The sequence below is a fragment of the Cyprinodon variegatus genome, unplaced genomic scaffold (assembly GCF_000732505.1).
Source record: "Cyprinodon variegatus isolate N-32 unplaced genomic scaffold, C_variegatus-1.0 Scaffold366, whole genome shotgun sequence".
In the NCBI taxonomy this organism is placed as follows: domain Eukaryota; kingdom Metazoa; phylum Chordata; class Actinopteri; order Cyprinodontiformes; family Cyprinodontidae; genus Cyprinodon; species Cyprinodon variegatus.
The window spans coordinates 34,047-38,950 of NW_015150819.1; positions in this window are offsets into that span (position 1 = coordinate 34,047).

Below are 4,904 nucleotides of genomic sequence, written 5' to 3' on the forward strand. Positions count from 1 at the left end.
TGCTGAAAGTCTCATTCTGTTAAAAGGGAGCTTTTCCTCTCCACTGTCGCTACAAGCATGCTAAGTGTGAGGGATTGCTTTCAAGTTAATGAGTCGATGCAATCAACTTGTTTTCCTTAGATAGAAAATACTGCATCAATTTGACTGGATGATCTGGTTGAACTGTAAAGTGCCTTTAGATTGCATGTGTTGTGAATTGGCGCAATATAAATAAACTCAATTGAATTGAGTTGATATCCAATTCAGTTTATTTCTATAGCCCCAGTTCACGGGACTTGTCATCTCAGGTCACGTTACAGAGACAATTCAACCAGATCATCCAATCAGATTGGTTCAACGTTTTCTAGTAGAAATGGTGGTCTACATTGTATGGCAGGTATAAAACATATATATGCTCAGCTTCTTATTAAAAGCTGACCAATAATAAGAACTATGTCCTGACAGATATTAAAACAAGAAAATAAAATAACCGATTTATATATACAGTAACTTTTTCATTTCACTGATGAAAATATTGAATTTTTTTTTTACAAGTAATGTAGAATTAATAAAGAGATTGAACTTATAAAGTGCATTCACACAAAGTGTTACATACAGCCTTCCCCACCTTCAGACACTAGTTGGCAGCTTGGATTTCAGCTACCTTCCTTCTCTCATTGAACTGTGGCCATCTCTTACGCTCCAGTCCTATAAAATGCACTTTACTGAACTTTAATCTACAGTAAAATACTCCATAAACTGTATGCAGACATACAGCTGTAGCTTTATTGTTATCTTTATGACTGTGTATGCAAAAACAATAAATCTCAGTACAAAAAATATACAACCAACAGTCAAATACTATCTATGTTTTTTCTTAGAAAAGAAAAACTACATATAATTAAATGCGTGTTGCTGTAGAGCTCTGCTCATTGTTTATATTGGCTGATTTCACATCCTTAACAGTAGATATTTGTGCACAAAATTCTTCTGTGCAACAAATATTTGGTCGAAGCTGTTCATATTTTAGTTTGCATAGGGGAAACCACATCTTTATTACTGAGATCTTCGATGCTCATCAAGCTACAAATGCACAGTTCCTCTAACACGTCAGCAGGGATTAAACCCTTAAGCATAAGCAGGACATAAACAAAAGTTACTTAGTGGCAAACAGCAAACCATTGAAAACGTAACTTTTAAAGCGGTTTTATTGTTGGAATCACTTCCCTCTGTGAGCTCTGTTGACCAGATGGATATTTAAGACAATCTTTTCTGAGAAGAAGGAGAGGAAATACAGCCTAGTTGTGTTCATAAAGGATGATGGACACAGAGGACCAAAAGGATTTACGACCAGCAGGGCCACATATCACAGAGAAGGTGGCTTTGTTCCTCCTGGAGTTTGGCTTTGATCTAGTGAAGATGACACCTGATATTTGCAGTGCAGGTTGGTGCTTCCTCCATCATGGTAATGAGCCGCTGTCGTCCCAGAGCGCCCTGCAGGCCACCGCTGCAGCGACCCCCATTTAACCAAGCTCTGAGGGTGTGATGTCAGAAGCACAGGTTCTCTGCAGAAAGCTTTGGAAGTGATGGCAAACCCCTGGGTGCCTGGAAAAATGACTCTGATTATTCTTGCAGAAAACACAGCCTGAGCTTATTGCATACAGTTGTTTTGAAGCATTTGTTGTTTTCTTTCTTCGTTCTTTATCTCCACCATTACACCCTCCCACCCTTGCTGTGCAAAAACAGCCATTTGATTCCACCCAGCCGATCTTTGTTCTGCTATATAATAAGTTATTTCCCTTTGAAAGTTCCGAACTGGGTGAGAAAGCGTAACAACGCAGCTTATTCACAGGGTGCAAATTAAATACTAATATGCTGTTGGAATTCAGCCCCAGTGGGATGTGTTGTGCCTGTAAAAAACAAACAAATGCACAGACTTCAGATGGCGACAGCAGGAGCCGCCGCAGTAGCTGCAGCAAACCCACGTACGAGCTCCCCGCTTACCAGCAGACATATCTCACCGCTCTGCTGAAACTGTGACAATTTAAAGAGTTCTGTTACAGAAGCCATGAGCAGTAAATATACTTGATGTTGGGGTGAAGGTTTCTCACCGTAATAAGATTTGTTTCTGCAGATTTATACTTCTTAATTCCCCCTCACAGGTTTTCTTCTGAGTCGTTTGATCACCAAACATAAGATTAGGTTATGGTTTTAGGATTAGCTCCTCAGGGAGCAGCCTAGCATCCTAGGTGTGTCTTTCTGCAACCTAAGAGGCTTACAGTAGAGGTATGTGCTGCTTAATAGACTTATATTTTCATCCTTTCTTGGAAAGAATCAGAGCATCTTCCCCCTGACTCCCTAAAAAGTTTGTCACATAGATGCTGATTTGTCACAGACACTCCAAATCCAGTTTTAGTGTGTAATTCTTCTGAACATGGCAGTTAAGCTCTGGTTTTAAGTCTGACTACACCACAGGAGAGAGGCTTTGCACAAGCATAGGCCTTCAGATGGTTGCTGGAGGTATTCTCATGCAGAGCTGGAAGGCGAATATTTGCACTGTTGTCATGCAGCTGGTGAGAGTTTGAACTTGAGCACAAAAGTCAAATAAAGACGTTCACATGGATACAACTCTGCAGATGGAAAAAGTCGAAGTGGAAAGTGTTCAGTGCTCCTTTGTTCCATCTGATCTACAAATCAGCAGGGAAGTATAACTGGTCCTCCATTCTTATGCAGCCTGAAGATCTCACAAAATCAACAATGTTTAAAGCACCATTAATGGCAGGAAAAGACAGAGAAAAAAATCTACCAACCTAAAATTAAAATTGAACGTTGTTAAAGATATCTATTTTTACTGGTTTGCCCTTCTGCCAATATTGATGGGGTAAAAACACCACCAAATTGGATTGGCTGTTTAAACCAAAAGATTTGTTGGACACATAACTTCCAACCAGATTAAGACCTTAAACATTATTTAGGAAAGAAATGACTAACAGCTTTCATTTTGCACATCATTGTCCAAGTTGCATAAAGACTTTCGCTGCCTGCTTGAGCTTATTTCACCAAAATGACAGAACAACTGTGAACCTTAAAGATTTTTCAAAGAAATTTTGCAAACAAAAAAAGTAAAAAATATGTTATTATACACAAAAATGATGGAGAATTTCAAAGGAACTAAAATGTAAAAAAATGAAATAAAATAAAACAAGAAAACAATTGCAAACATCACAGATTATATTGCTAACTATAGTTATGCACTCTACCAGTAGGTGGTGACATTGTCACACGAAGCTTCATGAACTGTGTGGTTGGTTGAAGCAATTTGCCCTAACGGTTCACCATTACTAGTATGTTCCCTTGTTTTTAGCAGGGAAGACAATTTGACATTGGAATTAGAACATTTTCATTTAAAATAAAAATCTATCTTAATCTAAGGCAGTGGTTGCCAGCCCTGGTCCTCAGGGACCCCTAACCTGCATCTTTTAGATACATTTCTGTTTCATCACACTTGATTCATTTTACGGCTCTTTTTCTGCAATTAACTGCTGCAAAAGCTTGTTAATAATCCATTCTTCTCTGGTGTGACATAACAAGGAAACACCTAAAGTCGGGCAAACTAACAGCTAAAGCTCAAACTGTACTGTGAAATCACAGGCTTAAGAAGTTCACAGCTCACAATGCACGTTCTGACACTGTGCGACCCAATGCTCTGATGGATCTACCTGCTCACACTGTATGTTCAAAAACCAGCCCTGAGAGATGACGCTGGTCAGGGTGTTATATCTGGAGGAAGAAGAAGAAGAACTTGTTTGCACATGCTCAGTGCTCAAGGTTCTGGTAAATTGACTTGCAGCTCTGCTTCAAATATGTTTGATTTTCTCCTGACCTTATGATTCCTGATCGGGAGGTGGTTGTAATGATCGCCTCTTCTTACCCCCTTACACTACACGACGCAGGACGCACAATGAGGCTGAAACAGGGCCCGATTGAAAAAATTCTCACACAACTGGTGAATCGTCCCCAAAAGGGCAAAAAATTATGCAGTGTATGCCTTGCTTAAAACTTGCAACAAAGGGGTTCCTAATGACCAGGTTAGGGACAACTGATCTATAATTTCGCTTTACCTGCTCAAACTAAGCGCAAATACAAGACAAACAAATTCTGAGTGTAAAGCTTGTTAGGGTGATTGACATTCCTCCTGCTCCTGGCTTCTGTAGTTTTGCCAACACCAGTGAAACCAATAAGATGAGACAGAGTAGCCTGATTACGTGCCTCATATTTTTACTACAGGAGAACATAGCGAAGGTTTAACAGTAACTGTCATTTAAAATGGCCCTTCCCAGTCAAACGGCAGCGAATGGCAACTCCCAGTAAATTCCCCTCCAACTTCCAGCCACTGGCCTTCTCCTCGGCGTGTTTTTACTCTGATTCCAGCCTTTCACTGAATTACAGGGTCTGACCAAGAGATAACACTTCTATTTAGATCTTAATGTCCACAAATCATGACAGAAAGAATATTTTAGTAGAAAGATTGATGTTTATAAAGGAATTGTAGACGACCAGCTAAGGACTCATCAAGGAAAGTGGGGAAATTTTGAATGGCTACTGCTGTAATATTTTTGGTAAGAAATATATTTTTACAGAGTTACCTTATGAAGCTGTAAAGGTGGGACCTCTAAAGAAATTATGTAACAGAAATATCTAAAAATATTCCTGTGATTCATGCAAGTTTATGTATATTTTAAAGTATTAGATGTTCCCTAAAAGTATGTGATATTTGTCTCTTTGTTTGGTTCAGAGAGCAGCCTAAAAAATATAGCATTTCAATAGAAAGGCCAAACAGCGACTGGATGTGTAAATGTGAAGGGAGGCTGACTCTGTTGTCCCTGACCAAACATATCTGACTTGTATATTTCATGGGCGTAGGT